General features: G+C 45.3%; 1 protein-coding gene across 5 annotated transcripts in view; it reads left to right on the forward strand.

Moving 5' to 3' along the window:
- The window catches only part of FAM110B (family with sequence similarity 110 member B), a 145,975-nt gene that overhangs the window by 66,524 nt on the left and 52,789 nt on the right, over nucleotides 1-26,662 (forward strand). The window contains exon 1 of one of the 5 annotated variants that reach the window (XM_043601117.1): nucleotides 11,086-11,291. The exons of 3 other annotated variants lie outside the window; for them this stretch is intronic. The gene's annotated coding sequence lies outside the window, so the exon portion shown is untranslated. Of the gene's footprint in view, nucleotides 1-11,085; nucleotides 11,292-16,406; nucleotides 16,521-26,662 lie in introns of those variants that run through there. One more of the 5 variants, XM_043601119.1, reaches the window with a different exon arrangement.

Raw genomic sequence — 26,662 nt, forward strand, 5'->3', positions numbered from 1 at the left:
TTGCTGAAAATGAGGACATTTGAAGAATAGTAGCAGCTACAAATCAAGAAAGGTCTTCCCTCTCTGTGCTTCCTTCCCTGGCCTGTCCTCGGCTGGGGTTTGAGGCAGGAGGTGTTGGCCCTCTCCCCTGGAGCATCCGAAGGAGTTGGAGTGTCGCTTCTCATCCGTTGGGCCCCCCGTCACTAATGGTGGAGAAGCAAAACCCGTAAGATTTTTCTGTCTACTTCACCCCAAAAGCCAGGATCCACCCTTTTGACTGGAAGCGCTGTGCTCATTATAGACAAAATAAAATTGATTAAGAACCACTGTCTGTGCCCCCAGCTCGTCCTCCTGGAACGCCAGGAACCATCTTTTAAAGCCTGGCATCGACTCACATCACATCCTCAAATTGTATTTGCTCTTAAACACCATTAAAAACAAATGCAAAGATTCTGCTTCGCCTTTGGAGGAAGACAACTGAAACGGCCCGTGCTGCTTTAGAAAATGCGGTGGGTACCGTCAGGCTTTCAGGTGGACAGTCTCTCTTGCCACCCTCTGAGCTCCTGTGGCGCTTTTCCGCTCACCTGTTAGGTACTTTATGCCATTTATTCCTAGTGCAGACCATTTCTGTGATGTTAACTTAAAAGCCTTCTATGTAATTTAGTACACAATCCACTTGTGTAGGCTTGACTCAGACTTGATGATAAAAAGCATTCATCACGTGCTGTTCCATGGAAAAGGAATTTAAAACTCTCCTCTTCAGAAGAAGACCTGCCTGCAGTAGAAATAAAATAGCTTCTCCCTGAATGGAGCGCTGATTTGGCAAAGATCACGAGCAGTCAAGTCAAGAGGAATGTAATTGACTGCCTGAAATGTAAATTAGCTTGTAATCTGACTTTGAAAATAAAGCCGAAGAGAGACGCGAGAAAGTTTCCTGAAGGTGAATTCATGTCCTTCCCATCGCTTCCAGTTTCAAAGTTAATAACATACCCACGATAAAAGTAATATGCAGTGAAGCTTATCTTTTCCTGTGCTTGTTCTTCCTGATATACTGACGCTGTGCTTAGAAAACATACCCTACAGAAAGAGAACCCACGTCCGCAGAAATGATTTTCAGATCTCGCCACAGATTTACACACTGTTTCCGTAATGTTTGGAGGAGGAACTTTCCCCTTTATTGTGTCCATAAAGCATAAAGTGACAACCCAAGAAAGAACCTTAAGGAAGTAACACAGATTTTCCTGTTTGTTTAGAAAGTCGTCAGATGTTCATAGTTTCAGAAGATTCTTTCTCGTCAAATAACTTATTCATTCTTGAGGGACACGTTATTTTTTTCTCCTTAAAATCACTGAGTGGTGAAACGCTCCAGGAGCGGAACATGAGTTAAAGGAAAAGGGTTCCCTAATTATTGCCACTGCCTTTAACAGGACTATGTAATGAAAAATTGTTTCTTTGCTCTAAAAGAAAACATGGAGAGAATGTGTACATTTGGAAGTAGGAACAGGAGACATATAGGGAATCCAGATACAGAAACTGGTCACCGTGTATGAAAAACTTAACATTCGGGGTGCCTGGGTGGCTCAGTGGGTTGGGTGTCCGACTTCGGCTCAGGTCATGATCTCATGGTTTGTGAGTTCGAGCCCCGTGTCGGGCTCTGTGCTGACAGCTCAGAGCCTGGAGCCCGCTTCGGATTCTGTGTCTCCCTCTGTCTCCGCCCCACCCCTGCTCACGCTCTGTCTCTCTCTGTCTCAAAAATAAATAAACATTAAAAAAAAAAACACTTAACATTCAAAAAAGAAACTGGGGGTGATTATTTTCAGCAGGAAAAAAAAAAGTCTTGACTTTACAGGTAATTACACACTTAATAGTATATATAGATGGAGTAGGGCTCAGGTTGCTGCAAGGCAGATTTCTTTTAAACAAATCCCACTCGCACATTAATTTCTATTGTGGAACTTAAAAAATTGGTCCCTAGATATAATAAAACTATCTTTAAAATATACACGTGTAAATGGAAATATCTTTCTGACAAAACCATTGAACCATTATCTATTAACGATACTGAGCTAGGGTTCACAAGATTTTTTAAACTGTGAAAGTAAAAACAGTATCTAGGCAGACACGCTAAAAGGGGATTGTTTCGCTTTACCTTATTTTAAACTTGATTCCTGCTGTAGCAGCAACAATCCATAAAGCTTCAGACACCTGCCAAGGTCCCAGTCGATCTTGAAGCATGCTAATGTTTCTAACTTTATATCCAAAGAAATTATTTTCCATTTTCTACAGCACTTAAACTTACTGGCTTCTTTCCAGACGTCTGAACCTGGCCATGTCTTCCAAGTATGTAAGAACGCTTTTAGATAAAAGGAGAGAATTATCCAAATAACTAAGGTAAGGAATATCTGAGCTGCACTTAGCAATGAGGGCTTGTGTGAGCGCCAGCAGAGGCTTGCCCTGATGTCTAATAATCATCAGCAAATTGGCTGACAATCCAGGCTGAACTTTTGGTTCCTACTCTAATGGTTTGACTTACGGCTGAGAACAATTAGCTCATCAAAATCGTGGTTGCTGAGGCTGCTGCTTACTGGCTGATTCCTCACCTCATGGTTAGCAAGGCTGAGTTGCACCTTGCAGACTGGCTGTAGGCTAGATCTGTCCACCGGGGCAGGGGTGGGCAACAAGAATCTCCAGGCCAAGACATTACAGGGGCTCTACTCATTAAACACTGGCCACCCTAGGTTTTTCTTTTCCTTGGGTGGGAGTGGGAAAAAACACAAAGCTTTAGTAAATAATTTATGTTAGTGATAGCACAGTAGAAAAAATTTTTTAAATTCAGTATAATATTCCATTAATTTTATACCCCATAATGTATGTAACCAATTGGCTATTGTTGAATGGGATTTCCTTTCTGTTTTGGCTCTCTAAGGGATAGTGTGATATGACAAATACCATCACTCTATACATTTTTTCATATATCCTCAATTATTTCTAATTTATTTTTGCATATGGTCTGTAGGATGATTTCCCCACGGTGAATGGCCAGGGGTAAAGGTATACACATTTGTCACATTTTCAAGACATTTTCCCACATTGCCCCCAGGAAGAAAAAAAAGCCATGCTCATTGAAGTTCCAGGATTTCTAGATGTTACTAACAAGCTCTTAACAGTATCACATTTCCCCTCTGGGTTGCACGCAGGGCATGATGTATTTATATTATATACTTATGTATATATTATGTATTTATATTATATACTTCTTTTTCTAAGAGAGGGTCGGTTTCTCTAATAACATGAATATCATTTGGCCTGGATGTTTAATTTTGCCATCAGCCAAGTGTGGAGAACTTAATGTTTACAAAATGCTGGGTACTCTCTAAATGCTTGTTGTATATATTAACTCACTTAATCCACATAATGTCATCCTCATGTTGTAGATGAGAACATTCAAGCATGGAGAAGTTAAGTAATTTACCCAAGGTGGCCAGCTGGAAAGGAGTAGATTGGTATAAAGTGTAATGGGATAGGAGGTGAGAAGTACATGATGATGTTGTTCTAGCAACACAATTCCCCCCAAAGAATATCGTTCAGGAGGATATAACTTCCAAAGTTTTCATATGACCCCTTTCAAGACACCTATCCTTAGGCTTTAAAGGAAACTTTAAACGTTTCAGAAAGACCCCAGATGAATTTCCTAACAAATGATATTTGTTTGGATGAAGTAACCTTTCAAAGTTAGTAACGTTAAAACATAATTATGAACATTTCGTACGATACATACTTGAAGTGATTCCTTGAAGCTGTTGCTTAAAATAGCAGCAGGCTTCAGTCATGCAAGATTATATGCCTTGATTTTTGGACGGTAATTGTAGAGATGCCCTCAAGAACGGGGGCTGATACTATGCAGAACTGTTTACAATTATAGGAAGCTTCATTTAACTGAAATATTTACGCATGCCGCTTTAGGAGTCAAAGCTACGATTTAGGACGTTGGTCCATTTATTGTAATTTAAAGTTGTGTAGGAATTATCGATGGTCAGTAGAGAAAGAGTCCAAGCCTGAGTCCTTTTGGTAGAACAGAGATTATTGATAAGGTAAACACCTTCACATCCAAGAAGATGCCTGTCAGTGTCCCTAAACCATGGTATGATTTGAGAACAGAAGAAAAGGTAATATGCTTAGGAATATTACTGCAAGCCAATTCAAAGTGTATTATATTATTCTATATAAGATTATTTATGTATACATATTATATATGATATGTGTGATGTGTTTATACATTATTGTTATTGTTATATATAATATATATATAAGATATATATAAGATTATTTAATAATATTTAATTATTATACCCATGGGGTAATTAATTTTTTGTGTATAAGAACCAACATGATTTTAGCGAGAAAAGGAGCAAAATAGGAACAAATTGGAGTTCCTGAGCAAGTCCTGGTTTGTGGCTCCCCTTTCTGATTTCCCTTCCTTCCCAACAAGCTCTCTGGTGCTCACTGCCTCCCTCACCTGTAAATGCCATCAAGGAAGACGGTATATCTCAATCCATGATCACATAAGTAGGGGCCCAATATACATTTCTCGAGCTACTGAGGCAATGTCTCCTTACTATTTTTAGGTTTTCAAATAACCCTCTCTTCCTTGTCCTAAACTTACATTTCTTAAAGGCTACAAATCAGAATGCTGAGGATTAATCTTACTGGTTATTTATTTATTTTTTTTAAGTTTATTTATTTACTTTGAGAGAGAAGGAGAGAGAGAGAGGAAAAAGCACACGTGGGGGAGGGGCAGAGAGAGAGGGAGAGAGAATCCCAGGCAGGCTCCGTGCTGTCAGCACAGAGCCCAACTCGGGGCTTGAACCCACGAACTGTGAGATCATGACCTTAGCCAAAACCAAGAGCTGGACGCTTCACCAACTGAGCCGCCCAGGCGCCCCTCTTATCGGTTATTTAAAATCATTCCCATTAAGGTACAGATCACTGATGTCTTATTCCACCACCGTGGTTGTGTTGTTGTTATTGTTAAAGTTTCTTAGTGATACTAATTTTTAATTGCTCGAATGTCCATTCGTGCAAGGCTCCCTGCTGTCCGCATGCGTGTTCTGATACCAACATGTACTTACACACGCATGAAATGTCCTTGTGCGTTCTGCCTCATCGGCTGGAAAAAAAAAAAAACCCATGTTTGACTTGTAACCATATATAAATATAAGTGAAAGGAAGGTAGGAGTTTTGGTTTCTGGAGAATATAGAAGTTCTTTTATTATGCAGTGCTTAAATTCCTGTGCGTTATTATGCAATGCTTAAATTCCTGCGCGTTGAGATACTTTTAACACTCCCTGTAATTGACTGTTGGACTTTATAATTAAGAAACAATCATTTGGGTGGAAATGGGCTGCTGTAGGAAGTAGCTGAATCGAAAAGATGCTTTCCTAAGGATGTTGTGTTTGTGAGTTAGATGCAAAATGAAATCATCTAACGACGATTTTTCTTAATCTGATGTTCATTAGGCACGGAAGTGTGCTTTTTGCATCGGAATTTCAAAAGTTGTTTATGTCACCCTAATCGTTTAGTTTCTCAGGTCTGGGGGGGGTGGGGGGAAAGCCCCTTTTGCACTACGTATCCCAGCTCTCTTCTTAACCCCGTGGACCTGCGCGGAAGCACCTCTGTGGGTTCTTCTTAATTCACGCCGAATGTTGAGGCTACCATCCTCTTAACAGGTGCAGGAGCTCACCCCCAAGGCAGGAGACTTGTTACTTCTTGTGCATAACAGGCGTAGGAGGCCCGTTTTCCTGTAAGAGGACAAAGTCCTGGCTGGTTAGTTTTAGAACGCGAGGAGGTTTGGGGGCTGGGCAGCCCTACGTGGCCTGCTACGGTTGTAGGCGCTTGGTACTTGGGCATCCTTGGGGTCAGGGTGCGGTACAAAAGGGTATGGGACATTGCAGAGGTAAATTTTGTCTGTAGAAACTTTTTTGAGGGTTAGTCCCATACCTAAGGAATTCTTTGTTCTCTTTTTCCCCCAAGTGACTTCTTACCTCTGGGCCTGAGAAACCAGTTACATTCTTGGTTAAATCGGCATGATAGGGCTAATCCCCGTGCGGTGTTGACCTATGATTAAGTTGTGTCAAAGTCCAAAGCCTTAACTTCGGTGGTCTGCTGGGTGGGCTGGGGTGGCAAACTGGAAGAGAGGCTGAGAGCAGACAGGGCCTCATAGGTTTGTTATAGGGGGATACAGCAGGAAAGGGGCCCAAGGAAATGGGGAGAGGGGGGCCCTGGGAAACAGTCCGTCCAAGTGCTGTGGTCAAGTACCACCGACTGGTGCTGTCCAGCCATGCACTTGTGGATCCTGTGAAGTCCCTCCGCGAGGGTGTTTGGGCCGCCCCGGGTCCTCGTCGACAGGATAGATGCCGAGAGTGTGAGGATGTCGGAAAGGCTTTACTCTGCGAGCGACTGCCAGCCATTCACAGCCAGCCTCCAGGACGGAGTCTCTCTGGAGCTAGCCGCCCCGCAGATTCATACCTCCTTAGCTGTCTCGCTGTCCCCTACCTTTCCATCTGTCTCCGCCAGTACTATAAAATATGAATCGTTCGGAGAAAAAGAAAGACAAGCAAAGGCGATGGCACAGACAGGCTTTGAGAAGACCCTACAGGATGCACGGCTGGATTGGAAACCGAGCCGCACTGAGAAGACTCACACTGGCTGCTTACGAGGGCTGGCAAGATGGTCGTCCAGACATAATCATCTTCCTCAGCAGGTGGCTTCCCAGGAGGCCCCGAGAGCCGACTCACACGACGGCATCCTGCGTTGATGGACGAAGGAACGTCGGAGGCCCTGTTTGCACCGCGGGGTCACTTCGCGGCACACGGGGCAGTGTGCGAAGCATCCGAATGAAGGGGGGGTGCTGAGGACCGCACCTGGTCTTTGGCACGGGTGGGGGAATTTCCAGCAGCCCGTTTTGGTCTTTCCGAGCCTGTCCGTGTTACACCTGCTTCAGGCACCCGTGTGCTGCGTTCTAAAAAGAAAGAAAGAAAGAAGGGAAGCAAGAGAAGGAGGGAAGGAAGGAAAGAAACAAGGCCAGTGTTTGGGTGTTATGAACAGAGAAGGAAAGAGCACTATACTTCCTAACTACTCATATGCTGTTCCATCAGCTGTCCCACCCCTGGTAGCCAGAGGAGGCTTTCACAGCCTGGGCGTGCTTCTCTTTCCCTTGGAGTTGGGAGTCGGTGGTATGCTAAAGCCCTTCATAGGGTCTGGGGGGAGCTGATTGTTAGCATCTCTGCCCAGTCCCACGCACAGCGACTGCATGGTGGTTGGCGCCTCGAAACCCCATGATGGAAACGCGGCTGGTCAGGGCCACGCCATCCCAGGCTGGCTGTTCTGATACTGGCCAGCCCGTACTCCACGTGGGCTGGGATCCGTGGCACGTCTCGGACCACCAGTCAACCGCTGGTCCTTGCTCCTTCCCTTGGCAGAGCCGGGAGAGGAGAGCTGAGCTGCGGCTGCGGTCAGCCAAGTGGGAGAATCCTTGGCCATGGAGGCCCAGCTTATGAGCAGCCCTCCCCACGGTGGAACCGGATCTGGTTCCTCAGAGCAGAAGCAGCTTTCCTGGACCCCTTGCGGCAAGTTGGAGTCTGACAAACAACCAAAATAGAGACACCTCGGATCAGTCTAAAGTTATCCAGGAGCCATAGGCTTAGAAAGAATCATTTTTAGTATGGAAACTCTGGTTTCTTTCCCAAGGGAAGAAGAAGACTCTAACAGAACTCTGTATGGAAAGTCTCGACGCTTACGCTTTCCTCTCTTCGTTCTCCAAGGTTAGAGAATGAAAACAGAATTGAGGGATTCCGTTCAGGGAGGTTGATGCCCATGGTGCGTGACTGCTCCTCCTTGCCCAGTGTGGCACATGTGAGATGCACACGTTTCTGTTCTTTGTACAGGGCAGGGCAAGCGAAAGTTTTGACCTAGAAGATTGTGGGAGCCTCTTACTCTAGAAAGAACTGAAAAGGAAATCAGCAGTCATATTTTCAGAAGGCTTGGACCAAACTCCCTTCCTTCCTTCTCTGGTGGATGCTGTTTCCGGCTGTGTCTCCAAGTCCCTCCTTTGCCCTCCAGTCCCACCAGCCTCTCCAGGACCTTGACACACCCCTGGCCCTCACCCACACTCCAGCCACAGACCGGTCACCCCACCCCCCACTTACATGCTTTCACAGCACCCCCTGCCCCCCCCCCCGACAGCGCTTCCCCCCCCCCCCCCGACAGCGCCATCATGGTTGCTCATTTGTTAATGAATCGCTTGATGTTCATCTCCCTCATTAGAATGGAAGCTCCATTAAGAATCTGAACGCTCTGACTCCTGCCTGTGCCGCTGTTGTCAATGTCCAGCAGGTCTTTGCACACAGGAGGTGCCAAGCACCGTTCGTTGAGAGGGCGAATGGCTTTTCAGAATCAAGGACGAGTTGACAAAAGTTCAGAGACAAAAGTGCTCGTTCCGGAGGTTAAAACCAAATATATAGGCTCGCCCAGCAGAGTGGCAGTAAGAAAGATGACCAATGAACTATTACCCAGTTTCAAACAAATATTGGTTCTAAACATGTGGAAAGATAAGACCGAAGAAAGGACAGTCGCTTCCGTCTCTCAGAAAGGGTCTGTTTAATGCTTCTACAAAACAGGCATGAGAGAAATTAATCAAACAGCTTTTTAAAGTGCCTTTTTTTGAGCTAGCAGTCTGTTAAATGAAGGGGAAGGCAGAGCTGTTCGATGTTTCCTAGATAAATGCCTGGAAGTGTTACTAGTCTGTATCCTGGCAGCCTCTGGGGAGCTGTGCCTTAGGCCAAATCACTGAAGCCAATTCCTCTTGGAGTTTTAGCTCCTGATGATGCTGATTGCGCTTTGATAATTCGGTGGTCGATGCTTCCAAGTAACGCACGCGGCAATACTTTCCTTTAGCCGACTTGTCTCCATCATGTTTCCCCCGACTTTGTGTCTGTGTGTACGTTTCTACGCCCTTTTTCATTCTTAAGTTGATGGGCCATGAGTTTCTGTGCTCTCCTTTGGAGTTTATGGGCCATGTCGTCCCTTTCACTAGCTTATTTCCCAAACAGGTTGTGGGACACAAAGACTGGTGGATGAAAAATGATCCTTAGGCAGGATTCCTTTTCTATGGCCACTGATTAATCCCTGGGGATATTTGGTTCCTTAGAGCAAATCATAATGCCTTTTGAGAATGTCAACTGTCTATCAAGGTTTTCAAATAAAAAGCAGAGCAAAATAAAAACTATAGAAATGAGAAGTGTGCCCAGTATCGTCGGATCAGAACTTAACTGGTGGAACATACCAGTTTCTGGGAATTACTGAAAGAACACTGAACAGATTAACAGATTTGATAAATATCATCCCGGGATTGTTAATTTTGTGGAACATACAAGAAAGAAATGACTTTCAGGGAAAACAAATGTGTAAGTAGGCTGCAGGGACAAAAGTTGCCTTTGACTCGCTGACTTCTCTCCTCTCCCCTTCTCATATAAATTTGTCAATTTAAATTTAATCAAACTTCTGGGGCGCCTGGGTGGCTGAGTCGGTTAAGCGGCCGACTTCACCTCAGGTCATGATCTCGCGGTCCGTGAGTTCGAGCCCCGCGTTGGGCTCTGTGCTGACAGCTCAGAGCCTGGAGCCTGTTTCAGATTCTGTGTCTCCCTCTCTCTGACCCTTCCCCGTTCATGCTCTGTCTCTCTCTGTCTCAAAAATAAATAAATGTTAAAAAAAATAAATTTAATCAAACTTCTCATTACCAACTTTCCCCAATTTATATTCCATAGAAAACACTTTCAAAATGTATATCATATAATCCATATTGCAAGTCGTAAATGAAATACAATTATATGCCCATAATTTCCTGAAAAGTCCTTTTAAGATCGGTTCTTACAGAATCAAGTGAAATTGTAGCAATTACGTAGGCAAAAAGAAGGAGGTGTCATATTTTTTTTTGTTACTAGAGTGAATACAATAATGATTCTCTGTGATTAATCAAGTCTGCCATTAGCTTGTCACTGTTAATTCTAAATGGTGTTTCTGACAAAATTCCACAGTGGAGAAGTGGTTAGATACTTTTTTAGAGTAGTGTGATACTGGAAAAGAAGGTAGGTAATAGGACGTCGTGAAAAGATTGCTGCTATTAATAATAGCGTGATGAGAACTCACTGTGTGCCAGTCCCCGTGCTAAGTGCTAATAGCCCATTGACAATAATCCTGCAAGGTGTCTCCCATTATTGCCTCTGAGACACAGAGAAGTCCAATCCCTTGCCCAGTCACAAAGGTAGGAAATAGCTGATCCAGAACTTCAACCCAGCCAGTTTGCCACTTAGACGCATGCCCTTTAGGTTTGCATCAAACCATCCCTGACAGGATTTGGCTTCTAGAACTGATTCTACCGTTAAACCGTGAGGTGGGCAAATTTATTTAATTTTTGCTTTTATAATGACTTCTGATAATCCTTTTCCACCCCTTGTAACTCTGAATTATTATTCATCAGGAGAATCAAGACTATGACTTTTGACACCTTGAGTAGCCCTTTTCCCCGATGGACACAAACGTGCGTGGTATTTCCAATGATATTGAGAGAGTAATTAGCACTTTAGGACAAATGAGTGGCAAATTGCTGACCCAGGGTAAATAAAGTGAGGCGCAGATTTTAGAGGACTTGGATTTTAATATCCTCGCGGTATCGATTTTATTATTTCTCCCTGCTGGCTTCTGTGAAGTTGAAGGAAGCTGGTGGCACGGCACATCGATTTCACCACTCTTTGTTTCTCCAGACTGGAGAGCACACAGGCATGCACTTGTAAGAAACACTTCTCGTTTATGAGGTGATGCATCCATCTTCAAAATGACAGGAAATCAAGATGATTTTTGTCTGTGGGGCTTAATTTATTAAAATGCAATTTGCTTCTGTGCTTTTGCTCCAAGAGCTCTGTGCTAGCAAACTAGCTATAATTAGATTAGCAGCCTGCTAAGCGCTGGTGACAGCCTGCGCCTCAGAGAGCATGTGCTGGATTCTGCATGAGCCTCTCCTCATTGGTTGCTCGCCCTGCTGCTCGCCAGTTTGATAGGTTTCCACAGTACTCTTTATGCTGCATTGGAGACATAGATACAGAGATACTCTACTGTGTTCTTGCGACGGCGGAGGTGCTTGGCTGCTGACAGTGAAGGAGATAGGAAGGCACCGGAGAGAACGTGTCCGTCTTTGTTGTAGTTCATCGGAGGCACCGGCTGCCGGCTCCCGGAGATCACTGGAGAAGTTTCAGTTCATGGTAATTACTTTGAGGCTTTATCTCGCAGGAAAAAACAGGGCCATGCATGAAATGAAGTGCGTTCGTCATGTCCTCCGTTTTAATGTGATCTTGCTTTTGTTAATATCACGCGTGCTCCAGCTTTCCCAGACTGTAATGTGTTCTCCTGGAGAAGGCTTGGCTGGTAAACAGCTCCCCTGTTCACGAAGGAATATTGTTTTTACCTGGATTCAAGAGTGCAGGTAGCGGGGGATGATTCTTATTGGTTCTCTTCTGTTTTGGAAAGTCCGATGTTGCCTCAATTTAGGTGGCTTTGGAGGTGCGTTTCCGTAGCCGGGTGACTTTGTTTGCATGGAGTCCAGACTCTCATGAATAATGAGCAATCGAGGAGAGTTCAGTGAAACACACTTTAATGAGGACGGGGGAGCGATTCTCCCGGTGTCGGCGCAGAAGTAATGTGCTATTGTTTCTGCAAAGATGTGTGCAGCCTTCATTTTGGATGGCTTTCTTTGTTTCACTGTTTGTAGTTCCCATTAAGCTTTTTTAATATGGAGAATATTAGCATATCCCATTGTGCCAGAAATATGTAGAGGTGCGTATTCAGCTGTGCCAAAGAGAGAATTTTTCACTCGGGGCTTTTGTTTCACAGGGATGTCACGTTGCTTTCGGAGTTGAAAGGAAATCACAGAAAGGTGGGGTTCTGACCACTTTGAGGTCTGACGACGCTTGAAAATTTCTATTCATGGTCGCCTGGACTGTTTTCCAAATCAAACCCTAAATAATCTTAAATGGGGTAATAAAGGTGGTATAGTCTGGAGGAAAAATATCTAAATGGCCAAGGCTGAGCTTCAAGAAACCCAGACAAACGCAGCGTGAGTTTTTGTTTTCTCGGCGTACCTTCGCCATAGAGCTGTTTGATACAGAAGAACCCCTTGTTATCATCTGGTCCTCAAACTTAACAATTGATGTCCTTACCGTCGCCGACTGTGGAGACCAGAGAAACTTGTGTATTGACTCACCGGTCACACGGCTGGCTGGCTGCCACCATGCGTCTGGTCTGCTATCAGTGGAGAGCCCTGCTGATATCTGAAGGCTGTCAGGAATTATGCCCTGCTCCTGAAAAGCCAAACAGTGCCATTTAAGTATTTTGTTAAAATGACTGCTTTGATTGAAAGCTACGATCTGGTGGGAAGGGCTTCCGTATATTCTTAGGCAGAGGAAAACTTCAGAATACTAACTCTGCTTCACTCCCCACCGCCCCGATCCCCTCCCCTAGTCTATCCGGAGGTTGTAATAAATTGTCTAATGTGACATTTCTCCCAAATCACAGTTTTAAGAAAAAAAAATAAAGAATATATCAAGAAAGGGGGTCATTTGTGGTAATGCAGCGTCATCTATAAATAACAAAGTTTGGCAGTCACTCATTGTAAGGCAGGGGCTCTCTGTGACTACAGGCAGTGGCAGCGTTTTGGTTTTAAGAGAGCACGTGTGACGGGATGAATGTGGGAAGCGTCGCCCTCCCGAGAGCTCCGACTTCCTGTTTGGACTCCCCTGACCCTAGCCACGCCTGGTTCTGACTTCAGAAGGTGGCGTCGCCGTGGCGGGAGCGCAGTTGGTTACGGTGATCGTGCTGTCCTTCACACGGCCTGACCCCTCTCTCCAGTTACAGCCCTCCATCCTTTGCCTGACATGCTTCCTGCTGCAGGTGTGGAAAATAACCTGCATTTGACAGTTGGGCGTGGACACTCATCTGCACAAGAATAAATTGATGCGGCTCCGTAACTGCCTGTCCTCCTTCTCCTTCTGCTAATCTCCCGAAACCCCTCCTTAATCACCTTAGTCTTACAGAATTTCCAAGAAGGAAGCTGCCTGAAGAGTAAATTATTGTTGTCCTGCATAACCATTGTAAACCTCCCTTTTGAGCACAGCCCCACTTAGCATTTGGGAAGCTGTGGGAAATAGTTGTAAATGACGTTGATTCTCAAGGGCTGGATCTTAAAAGACTTTCTGTGTCTAGAAGGAACTTCTTAAAAATGTGATGTAACTATAAATGTGCACGGATATTGTGTAAGGTACTATGATATCCCAAAGGGCCTTTTAACATATACTAAAGGGGCATTTTTTCAAATAGCACTAAACAAAATGCCAGCCATCTTTTCTTAGAGTACCAAAACCTACACTTTTATCTTCAGATCAATTACAACCTGTTTTTACTACGCTCAGAGGATTCTTTATGTAGTTCTGAAATGAGAAAGTAAAAATAAGTTTCTTAGACACTTTAAAATTTTGTTCTGCCCATCCTTGTAATTCTGTGGCACTTTACTGCTGAGAGAACAGCATTTCTGACCAATCAGAAATAAGTCCGTTAGCATGAACTAGAATATAAAATGTCTAATTTCTTAAATTAAAACATCAAGGGCTACTTCCTGACTTTTTCTCCTAGGGGCTCGTAATCATAGCCGAAAAAAATGGTAGTGAGTTTAAAAACAAAAAGTCATTCCACGTAGAATAGGATATGCCACAAAGCCCCTGGGCTGATCGCAGCCTGAAAATAATTGCAGAAAAGAAAGACCAAGGTGTCGTACAGGGTCTTGGATGTGAGGTTGTGGTATGGCACCTCGAGGTGGCTTTCTGACCAGATGCTTGGGCATCTGTGACAGCAAAAAGCAAGGGACATCTGTCCTTAACAAGTGATTAATATCTCAGGATTGACCCCCCCCCCCCCAGATTTGCCTGGGTTGGAAAAATATTTGAAGAGACACAGGGCTCTCATTTAAGTGTATTTCATTTTTTTTATTATTTTACTCTGTGATGATGTGCACCTACCAAGTGCCAGGTTCTGCGCCAAGCATTCATGAGACAAGGATAGAAGACACAGCTCTGTGGTAGAGGAGAGACCGTGAAATAAATAATAATAGGGGATAAGAGGAGAACAGAGGCGTTTAGCTTGGTGATCCCAAGGAGAAAGGGCAGGGAGGGAAGGCTTCAGGAGAAGAGAGATGGTAACGCCTGGCCCCCCATCCAGAACTTTCTGATTGCCACTCACTTTGCACCACATCCACCAGAGCTAATGTCTTGTAGGAGTTGGCGTGGGCCACAGGGCTGTTCCGTATCTTATATTGACTTTCAGTTTTACTATGTGGTCCTGTTTGTGATCTGTAATGAACGTCCTGAAGATAAACCGTCTTTTTTTGTTTTTTTTTTTCCTTCTGCACCTTTGCAGAATGCACCCTGGATTGTTGCACGGAAGTATTTATGTTTTAGTAGATTCACATAACATGGGACTTAAAAAGCCTTTTTTGAGGCATCCAGTAATTTAAATGTACCTCGTAATTTAAAAATCCACCTTCAAGGAATCGCAAAATACCTTCATTACTGTTGTACTCCCGAGCAATTCAGTGATGACTTTTGCAACCGTGTGCCTTGCCAGGGATAATCTTTTGCTCTTAGAGGCCTGTTGACTCTTTTGTGGGAGTCGTTTATTTTGTCGATGCTCCCTAAAGACAGGCTTGTAAAGTTGGGGCGTGGATGATAACACTTGCCTTTGGCCTTACTATGATGGAGGCCTTCTTCTTTCCTTTCCTTACACATTTCATCGAATTTAGGCGTGTTTTAAATCGTGCCCAATGTGGGGGGGAGGTCCACTTTAAGGACAAGTCTGCATTAGATCTTGCCGCCAGGGAACCGTCTGCGTGGATACGGGTCCTGCGTTTCCGATATTCGGGACCTGCAGTCAGCATTCTGCAGTGTTTTGCTCTAGTCGGGCCTCCGTATCCACGTCTACACGGCTGTCGTATCGCAGCCTTGACTTCCCTCTGCCTTCGCTCTACCGCTACTCTCTGTGTTGGGCGTATTCTCCTTCAGAGCTGACCACCAGAGGCAGCAGCTGGGAGCTGGCCTGCTGGCCTCTGGGAAACAGCCCCCTTCCATTCTTCTCCTGTCTTCAATTGTTTCCTTCCAGGCTCCTTCTTTTCTGCCCACCTGTTCAGTAGGTACCCTCCGAAGTTCTGTGCTTCATCAGCTTCTCTGACACCTGCTTTCCACTGGTTGGTTCGTCCGTTGCCACAGACTTAGCCACTACTTTTGGGTCCCCGCATGTCCCCTGCTCCAGTCCTAGCAGCCTCCTGGGCTCCTTGTGCCTCAGGGCCCTGGCTGCCCCCTCTGCCTGGAATGTGCCTCCCCCAGTGGACCCCTGGCTAGCTCTCCCCCGCTGCCTTCAGATGTCTCCAGCCGCCATGGTAGCGGGACATTCTGAGAATATAGTCTCCCCTCACTGGAATGGAGACGCTGAGGTCAGACATTTTTCCCTTCACCCACAGAGCCTAGAGTAGAACTTGGTTCATAGAAAGTGCTCTGCCAGTACTTGAGAATGAATGGATGAATGGATGAATGAATGAATGGATGAATGAATGAATGAATGGATGAATGAATGAATGAATGGATGAATGAATGAATGAATGGATGAATGGATGAATGGATGAATGAATGAATGGATGAATGAATGAATGAATGGATGAATGAATGGATGAATGGATGAATGAATGAATGGATGGATGAATGAATGAATGGATGAATGAATGAATGGATGAATGAATGAATGGATGAATGAATGAATCCTATCATGGGGGCTTGACAGTGCAGGTAGGAGTACTCCTGGAGCTCTGCCCCAGCCAGCTGAGTGGTTTTTGCGAAGCCCCTCACCTGAGCGGGCCTGTTTCCTGTTCTGAAGGGGGGGGGGGGTGGTCTACCAGATGGCCCTGAGGCCATTCGACATGCCAACACCCTGTCAGACCTTGGGTAGACTCAGACTCGGGATGTGCAGGGCAGCAGTTCCAGAAATGAGATGACGTCCTGTCAGCCTTTATTTATGTGACTCCTCACAACTCAGCGTGCAGGTTCTTCTGTATAATTGCCGCCCATGGTTAAATGTCTCCTTAAAAGCGTAGCTGAGGTGAGCAAAAAACCCGTCGCCTCTAAGTGAAGTGTGTGAGAACTAACACATTTTGGTGTACCTACCTGTTTGTTATCTGTTTTGTTTTGTTTTGTTTTAATTCGTGCGCGCATTTTTAAAAGAGCATCATTTTCCATTGCTATATATATTTAGTAGCCTGCCTATTTCTGTCAAATAAAAAAGCAATAGCAGTTTTTTCTCTATTTTCAGATATTGCATGCTGCAGAGAGTAGCTTAAGGTAGAAAGGATTCCCTGTGACTTCTGCCTACCGTCCATAAAATACTCATTCTTCTTTCAAGTAAGTACATTGCTTGATTTGGACCCGTTCTGAGCAGAAGGTATTGATTCTCTCTGAAAACCTGTTGGCCTTGTTACATTAAGACAAAGAGGCTGAGAGGCTGAGGTTTCAGATATTTTGCTGTCTGACCAAAAAAGAAAAAAAGACAAAGAAAAACAAGGAGCCCCTGTCTTGGAGGTCTCTAAACTAGGACTAAAAGTAACAGTAACCTTGATGTACTTTGGCTTTTCCAAGGGATTCCATGGTATGTCTTCTATGTATTTGCTTAGTAGTGACGGTTCTTTCAAAGGCCGTGTTGTATTTACCCATAATCAGTGACCAGCTACTTGTCGGTGCGTGGGTTTGAAGGCAACATTAAAAAGTGAACATCTTTGTACTTTAATGAAAAGTACACTGTCTATGGTCGGAGAATGAAATGGTGTTTTCTGACAGGCCGAATGGTGTAGGGCCAGCATTAAGTGCCCTGGGAGTTTTGGGGAGAGAGAGTTTTGCAGGATGGCTCCCAAAGGAGGCCATGTCAAGAGGCCAGAACCTAATGGCCAGCCAAGGGACAGACCGAGAAGGCCGGGGGCAAGTGTTGGCAGATAGCCAACAGCTCTGGAAATGTGCGTGCTTCATGAAGAGACTGCTGGGCATTTCGTCCCGCGTCCACACCACCCCAGGATTCCTTCCTGGTCTCCAGAGCTGATCGAGAGCCTGGAAACATCCTAGAACCAGACCCATTTTCCCCCGAAGGAAGCAAGGACGTGGATGAACAGTGGTCAGGGTCCAGGTGGTTCCTCCCTTTTCCAGAGGGGCTGAGAGTTCGATATCACCAAATGAGGACATTGGAAATGTTTAGGAAGTTGAGAGACAGCTCTCCAGTTAACTGATGTCTGCAGTCACTTAAGGCACAGACGTCACGAGAGCACAGTCTTAACCTCAGCGCCATATTCCCAAGTGGCCACAAGCTCCGATATGATTGACAGCCTTCCTCAAGCCTCTTTTCCAGCATCCATATGAATTGGGCCATTGCCCGTATAGTGTGTCATGCATTCTGTAGTTTATTATTACTGCATTATGCATGACATTGTTGGGTAGATGTTACCACTGTCCAGGAACTTCAGAATCTAATTTAGGCTGACAGGTAAGAACCGGCCTGTGCCAGGTGGAATCCTGCCATCTGTGGAGAGAGAGGCATTACAGAAAAAGCCAACAGTGCCCCCCAGTGAGATGCCCTGAAATCCATCACCTTATCTTCTTATCCCGGATCTAAGAAGTGCTGAGAGGCAAGCCCTAGGCTCCTGTTGGCTGGAAGGAACTCCACGCCCTCCATCCCCAGGTCTGAGATTGCAAAACTGCCCCTGCACACAGGATTTCATAGGGAGTGCCTCCAGCAGGGCCCGTGTTCTCCACTCGGCCTCATTCGAGGAGCCCACCCATCCCGATGTGCCCACAAGGGAGGGGGTTTTCTGGTGCTAAAAGCAGGCCCCCCACCAATGGGCCTGTGGGTCCCTTTTATGATTCCCAGCTCCCGTGCTTATCCAGACTCTGCCGTGCGATGTTAATGCCCGGGGGGCTCGCTCCCGAGAGCAGGTGAGTTTGCGACCCTGGTGGCCAGGAAAACACTGAGGGGTTGAGCAGACACGAGTGTGAACTCAGCTCCACTGCTTACCAACCCTGCGAACGGACTTTACTTCTCTGAAACCTCAGTTGCCCACATGCCAGCTAAGATAACAGCAAGCCAGTGGGGGGTTGGAGAAGGCCAAGGACATAGCTGTGGGAGTGCCTGGTTCCGCAGAGGCATGCAAGAAGTGAAGGAACGTCCTTTCTCCCTCCCAGACAGATTCCGGAGAAGACAGGCAGTTACTGTCCCAGGCATAACCATCTTGAGGTTGTCGATATTTGTCAGTATTCTCATTTAGCTGAGGTCCTGCATGGGAGAGATGATAGAAGATTCAGCCACGTTGACTCATTAATGCGATGTCGCCTGGGTTGGAGACCCTAACTCTTGGCCCTGTGTCCAAGTCAGTTAATTGTACACAAGCTGATTTCAGTTGTTTTTCTGCTGGTTTTCCCGTAAATAAGATGGGAACATTTACTTCAAAAGGGCTCTAAAAGATCGTTGTTGCAAAGCATAGTTTTTGTCTCGCCATCCAAATGTGTTCAACTGTCTGGGGTGGTTTTTGCATTTGAAGTGTAGTAAAACTTTGTTTTGTTCTGTGTTCTTGAACTAGAGATAAGTAACCCTATGGAGACCTAGGTACTAATCTTGTCATTCGTGTTTTTCACTATTACTCAAGACGTGCATTTAAGATTCCGTTGTTTTAAGAGTACAAGGTGTGTCTTTTTAAAACATGGTTCCTTACTCAAGGAAACTAAAAAAGAAAAGAAAGGTATAAAATGACCTTGCAGTGTTCTCTTGGTTAAACTTTTGAGTTTTTTCAGTCTAGAATATGAAACCCCCTGTGTAATGTTTATGTAAGTCACCGTGAAAGAAACAAACGGTTTCTATGCATTATCCATGTGATTACAATTTGAGGAAATAAGTTACAGTGTTTTAGTTTCTTATTGGAATCAAACTTAAGCAAGTGATAAAGGCAGTTTCGCCTGGAAAGCTTCCTTTTCCAAAACTTCTCTGGCACAGATTTTTGTTCCTTCGTAGTGTGAGTGCTGGGTACTTGAGACATTGCCGGGAGCAAAAGCAACCTTGGCCTGCTTTTTGTGTGTGTTAAATGCTCCTGACCAAAAATCCACGCTAGTTTTCCCCAAACCGCTGTTTCTCCATTTTAGTGTCTCCTAACGCTGGTCCTCCCTAGCGAAAGATTTGTTCCTTGTCCATGACTCATCCACCTTTCACGCCAGCATCTCTGACTTTTTTGCCTTTTCCCAGATCAGCTCTTTGCCAAGCAAATGACTCAGAGCTCAAGTTCCACCGGTACAGTCAGGTGTGGCTCTCCCTAAGCCGGCTCAGCTGACCTTGAGCAAGGTCTCCCCAGGAGCCAGGGAAGCCAGCGGCGGTAATGAGACCCGCCGTGCAGCCCAGTGGAGCCAGGCTTTGACCTTGCTTGGTGCTTCTTAAAAAAGCAGAGGAAGAGGAGGGGCATTCTCTGGGAAAAAGTAGCTGGGATTTTACTTGTCTTATTCTCCTTCACAAACATCATATAGGCTTCTGTGAAGTTAGACATAGGGATATTCTCCTCTCTAAAACAAAATAGTCCTATACTCAGACGGAAAGTAGAATTCTGTTTTTGAGGATTTCGCACATATTTATTATGAAATTCAAGAGGCCACTACTGATGGCAATTTAAATTGTTAAATTACCAGTTATTTGGCATATTTGAAATGCTCTTTTTTAATCAAAGGAAAGAACTTCTGTAAGTTACTGTGTGCCCATGGTTTTTTGTTGTTGTTAATTACTAGTGATTATTACAGTATACATCAGTTCATTGTCGACGTAGTCACTGCTTTTCTTTTTTTTTAAGTGTATTTATTTATTTTGAGAGAGAGAGAAAGTGGGGGAGGGACAGAGAGAGTGGGAGAGAGAGAATCCCAAGCTGGTTCCACATGGTCTGCCTGATGCAGGGCTTGAACTCACAAACTGTGAGATCATGGCCTGAGCCGAAGAGTCAGATGCTTAACTGACTGAGCCACCCAGGCGCCCTTAGTCACTGGTTTTCTACAAAGATTAGAAGAAGAGCTAAGCCCATGGTCCGTGGAAGGCCCACCTGGGGAGTGCTGTGCTAGAGGCATCCTGTGCCTCATCTGCTTACTTGCCCTGCAGAGAAGGCTTTAAGAATCTTCATCATGTGGATGAGGATGCAAGAACTGAAGGGGTTGAAACTTCCTGAAAGGGCAACCGTGTGATAAGATGCACTGGGTATAAAATCCCAAGTCTACCCCCAGGCTCTTCTATCAATCCCTTACTAGACTTTTCATACCCGTTGATTTCTTTATAATGCTAGGGTCATAAATGGAATGGGAAACATAGTTGAGGATAATTGGACAGTGGGAAAGTGGAACGGGAAAGTCACAAGACAACATGGATATCTTGTGGAATGTTGGAACCACTCCCTAGAAACTATGGCTGGTCTTCAGTTAGAGAAGGGATGAGACCAGAAAGCCAAGTGATGAGAGAAAGGGGCTGTAAGAAAACACCCATTAGAGAGAGGAGGACACATACAGAGTAGTGGCAAGTAAAAAGCTGGCCTGTCAAGTCCTTCACTTTTGATTCTCCAGCCTGTTGAGTTTCTGCTCCACCATGAGGTGTGGACTGAGGAAGCGTCCAAGCATCCTGACTATGCAAAGTTCAGAGAGGTGGAGGCTTATCAGGACCATGTGACTAGTGAGCATTGGAGTATCCTCTCCAAACTGGTCACTCTCTTCCAGAGCCTAGTGCTGTGGTCTCAGCGTGTCCCCCACTCCATTCATATTTTGGAATCCTAATGCCCAATGTGATCGTACTAGAAGCTGAGGCCTTTGGGAGGTACTTAGGTCATGAGAGTGGAGCCCTCGGGATGGGAAGGTACCTTGGTAAGAGAGGCTCCAGAGAGATCCCTTGCCCTTTCTGCCATGTGAGGACACACCCAGAAGAGGGCCTTCCCCAGGACTAACCACGCTGGCACCTCGATCTTGGACTTCCAGCCCGCAGACCTGTGAGAAAGAAATGCTTATTGTTTATAAGCCACCCGGTCCGTGGCATTTTGTTGTAGCATCCGGAACAGACTAAGACCCCTAGGAGAAAGTTGGCCTCTGCACATGGCCTCTGGATGGTGTTCGGACGTACCTGCTCTCATAGCTTCCCATAGCACTGGTCTGTCACTGTCTTGAAATTGATCTCTTGCTTTTACTTGGGTCTGGTGGGTCTGACTCTAGAAGACACGTGTAAAGCTGAGCTCAGCTCAGCATCCTCCTCAGACAAACACATGCAGTTTCCATCACGACGGTCACTGGAAGGAACTTCCTCTGGAAGGAAGCCCCATTGAGTCACTGCTGGCTCTTTACCATCCGTGTCCAGGGAGGCCAAGCCTGACCGGCTTTTCCTCCTGGATTAGACGTCAGACCCCGTCCCTTCAACACCAAACAGCTCTGTTACTGACTTCGCCTTATTGTATCAGTCAGCCTGCCCTCTGGTCTCTGCTGTCAGACCAGTCCATTTAGCAGGCAGAACATTTTTTTGCCAACACTGTTTTCATCTTGTTCCTTCCCTGCTCCAAAACCCTGTTTTCTCCCAGGTACCCATCGATCACATTTAAAGTCCAGAGCCTTGCAGCGAAAGCCACCTCTCGGCTGGCCTCTCCACACTTACCCAAAGTCAGGATCTATTACTCTTCTCGTGTGCCCTTCACACCTGGCTCAGCAGAGTTTGTGTGCGTCTTCCTCCCCACAATTCCTTATCAGCGCCTCACTCTCGGAGTCGAGGAGTTCCTTGGAGGCCCATCTCAAAAGTTACCTGTTCCTTAAAAAAGAAAAAAAAAAAAAGAAAAAAGCTTTTGTTGAGCAAAATCCAAGACTTTCTACCACTCATTCATTCACCAAGTTTCTTCACAATTTAGTATATACCATGTACATTTACAGGCACAGTCTCGCAGTCATCTTTTGCTGTAAGCATTTGTATGATTCTCAAATGATATGGTAAGTTTCTTTAACAATTTTCTCTTACTGTAAAGAACACAGGCTCTCAACGGTGGCGTCTGAGCCACGGCGGGCATCCATCGGCACCTGCCCTGAAGGGGCACGGGCGGGGCTGAAATCTTAGAGAAGACTTTAGGATGTCCTACAGCCTCAGTATGCTTCTGTGGACTGACGAGCTTCCTGAAGGGAAATGAAGTCATTTATCAATGCTGGAAGCCCTTCAGGAAAATCACAGTTTCGCTCAACAGCACAGATTGGAGAGCCGTTGTCGGTTCTGAAATGTCCATAATAGAGTGACATCTAAATAGGCTTAGGGAAAACACAGTCGAGAGGAAACCACAGCATCTCCACTGGAAGGTAAAACAGACCCACTGACGGCCAGAAACACAAGTAGAAACCCGATCAGAATCCCCCCGTGATTTGTGAGGTCCGGTTCAAGTTTCCCCTCCTGCGTGAAGACTTTGCTCTTTCCTAAATCGTTGTTATTTCAGAACTTACATTACAAGCACTCAAAGCCCCTTAGGACCATGAGTGTCTCTGTCGTGTACTTTCTTCAGTCTCTGCATACATACGGCGTACTTACCGTTACCTGATTCGTGTTCCGGTTACATTTCCTCTGCTTCTTGCTGGCGGATTATATAAGCAATCGGAGGGTAGGAATTATGTTTGAACCCCGTGTCTTAGAATCCAGCCCAGAATCTAGCACACTGTAGACGATCGAGAATAGTTTGTGGACTTGAATAGGACTCAAGGGTTTCCTCTGCGTATAAAGGAGAATCACTGTAGGTCTCCTCTGTCTTTTACAAGTTCTGGTAGCAGCATCCTCTGCAGACACAAGACATGGCAGCAGGAGGGGTTAACGGGACCGGGTGCATCACCTCGCTGAAAGACAAAGACACAGTCTACATGCGGGAAAAGGACGGAGAAAATGAAGTCAGGAAAAAGAAAGGGGAAAAAAAAGAAGGAAAAGTTGAGTTATTTGTAGCGAGTTACAGTTGAATGTTGTGGTAAGAACTTGAGCTTCAACTTTAAGCTAGTCAAACGAGGGAGCAGTGAACGCATAATTAGCTTTATCAAAAGGCTCTTTAAATCTGGACTCCTCAACTGCATTTAAATAGGGTTTTGTTTACAAAATTTAGTTTAGATACAGTTCTGTTCCTTAGCTCACAGTCTGTGTTCCCTAGGGACTCAGATTCAGCGTTCAAAAGCTCAATTATTTGTGCTTGGCCCCGAGTTCAATAATAGCCTTAATTTGTAATTGGGGGGAGGTACCGCCTCAAAAGACATACATCAGCGCTCATGAAAGATGAGGAATGAGCACAGCCATGCCTACTGTTCACACTCACCCCGGCTTCGCGTTCTGCCTGCGTGTTAATCCATTCATCTTTTCCTTAAAAAAAAAAAAAAAAAAATACAGGAATGCACTGCCCTAGTGCACCTGGGGATTTAACGGGTATAAGGAACCTTTCCTGCCCCCTGAGACACTGACATTCTCAGTCCTTCTTGTGAAGGGAGAAAAACTTTGTGTTTGAAAACTAATTTTGAGAAGAGTGTCCGTTAACTCATCTTGGGGTTGGTTGTAAAGAAAATGCGAAAAGACCGGTGCATTTTTAGGCAGAACAGAAGCCCCGATCACATGCCAGAAGAGAATGGCTAAATCGTGGGGAGCTCAGATCCATGACCTATGGAAGATTCCAGTACGACTGAACGGTGTATTCGAATCTTTGGTCTATTCTCGTAGATCGTCGCGTTGTCTGTGAATGCCAAGGGTCTGTTCTCTGGGTCCTCTGAAACCTCCATGGCTGTCTTTCCTGAGAGGTGTGTTTGTGACCTAGACCTTGCTGGCTGACATTCATCTCATACAGTGGACGTGCAAAGGAGGAAGTGCAACGCATTGATGGTGCGCACCCCGGTTAACAGACAAACATACTGTTTTCAAGCATCGTTTTGAAGGCAGTTGGCCCATACGTAGTGGCAGAGTTTGAGATTTTAAGTGGTTTTGTAAGATTCTCGTGCTTGCTTTCCATCCAGTGAACCGTGGACTTGAATCCCGTTTTTTGAAAACATGACTTTTCACTGCAAAGCTTAACACCTTTTATACCCTGCCACTCTCCATCTCCCAGGTAGCGAGGGGGCTGCGAGGCTGTTCTTTCCATCTGTTAATGTGGACTACTTTCCAAGAGGTTCCACCGAGGTGTCAGTGGGATGTTTATACTTGATTGCTGGAATCATGGTCAATATCCCCATCCAGTAGCCTTAGATCCTAAACTTAGCAAAGGCGTGAGCTCCCATATTGCGATCTCAAGACCCCCTTCTGCACACTGTCTTACAGACTATATCAGCATGGACATCCCTGGTGAGTCAGGGTCGGCACTGATACGTGACTGTCTTTCCCCATCCCACTGCCTCTTCTGCCTCTGTCTCAGGCTCTGTGTCCTTGCTCCAGAACCCTGGCAGTAGACAACAAAAATAAGGGGAGAAGGCAGGGCTTCATTTTCTTTTATTCTCCTAGTTTTATTTGTGGTTCATTTCATGCTATACTTTTAAGAACGCCCCCCCTTTCTTTTCTTCATACAATCAATGAGGAGATCTTAGAAAGCCAATACCCTCATAGATTTAAGATTTTGACCATTGACTTGTCGAGAACCAGAAAGACGCGTGCGTTTGTTGAACTTGAGCCTGAAAAGGTTTTATTCACATTGGGTTTTTAGAGGATGTAATAAATGATCTCAGAATACACCTGGCACGTTTACTTATAAGGCATTTGAAGGCCACGTGCATTTCCTCCCCTACCGACGTGTGTTTCTGCACTTTGAACCTTCCCCAGAGCTTGTCCCTGTTACGTAAAGTGCTGCATTCTGCTTTCGTGTAACTGACTCCTTGCCGCATTCCTTGATGCTGTCCTTTTGCAAATGAGGACCTGCCCGCTGCCCTGCTGTTCATCAGCCGTGGCCAGTGCTCACGTCTTCGTAACTGACTCTCCAGTCATCCTCAGCTGGTTTCCGGGGGTGCCAGACCAAAGCAAATGGCCTCATTTGGAGCCTGGAAGAGCGTCTCTCTCTTATTCTTCACATCCTTTGGCCACTGAGCTTTCGATTAAGAGATGCTAAAGTGCAGTTAAGAAAAATTATATGGATATGTGACTTTAAGTCTCTCCCTGAAGACACTTTATGCCAAATCTGCAACGTTTGGGGGTTTTTCATTGTATTAATGACACTTGACGTCATGCGTTCACCTTAAATACAACAACCGTATTTCAAAGCACCTTATGATCATTAGACATTTACATCCAGTCGATCTCATGTTTTATGACTGTTGAAACCTGGTTTTGAACTGCTAGCTGAAATGTTCTTCTATTTTAAAGTAAAAGTAGCCATGTCGTTGACAGTTGGCCTCATACATAAGCAAGACCACCGTGCGTGTCTTAGGATATGTTGTAGAGGGTGCTACCTCTGTTTTAAGCTCACGCCTTATTGCTGTGTAAAATACTTCACAAACTTCCCTCTCTGATTTCCGGTCTCCTCACTGGTCAGTAACGGATGGTGATCCTCTAAGACTACGTGTTAAATGCTGCTGTGTTTCCCGGTGAAGACAGTGGAATATTAATGGACAAATAGCTCCATAGCATAGTGACTTACACGATGGGGCACGAGCGGAAGGTTGTGGAACCGGTGTTGGCCTGGCATGTACTAGGCGCTTTTCAGAGGCCAGTCATCTGGCCTTTATGCATCATCTCGCTTAATTCTCATAGCAGGCAGTTGTTGGAATGGAGCAGGTAATCAGGGGGCAAGATACAAGCCCATGTTTGGCTGCAGATGCAGCCTTCTTGTTCACCTTGCCAAAGCGTGTCAAGAGTGATGGTTTACGTGCCAGATCCCAGACTTTGGAGCTAAATGTTTTCTTCCTATTTAGAAACCATATTCTTTTGGCAGATTAGATCTACTAAAGGATTCTCTGAACAACAACAACAAAAAAACTTGCTGTAGATGCCAACAATAGTTCCCCTCCAGGCTGTGGATTCTGTAGTGGCCTCAAAGAGACCCATGCTCTCTGTCACCTCCATCCTTATCCTTAGGGGGAGGGGTCTCGGATGGCTCACCCGGCCGTCTGGGACTCGGATCATTGGGCTTTGCTGCCAGCTCTCTGAATGGAGGTTGGCAATTTGCTTTTTTTTTTTTCATAGACGTATACATTTTACAAAGCACTTACGCTTTGAGGAATGGGGGGCACTGCCACCTCAACTTTATAGATGAGCAACAGAAGCATAGAAGGAAAGTGACTTGTCAAAGTAACGTGGCTCATAACTGGAAAAGCCGTGCATGTGAACCCATCTGTCTCCTTCTCCATCACAACTCTGAAACAAGGCCTCTGCCCAGGAGACCTCATTTGCTTATCAGTGGAGTCAATGAATGGGGCTCCTTCAGTGGTTTTCAGCACCGTTCCCTGGAGTACAGACGTTTCCAGGCTGACGGGGCATTGAGATTTGAGGCCCTGCTTTAGCCAAAACCACCGTGTGTCTGTCTGTTTTA

The sequence above is a fragment of the Prionailurus bengalensis genome, chromosome F2, assembly GCF_016509475.1.
Source record: "Prionailurus bengalensis isolate Pbe53 chromosome F2, Fcat_Pben_1.1_paternal_pri, whole genome shotgun sequence".
Taxonomy (NCBI): Eukaryota; Metazoa; Chordata; class Mammalia; order Carnivora; family Felidae; genus Prionailurus; species Prionailurus bengalensis.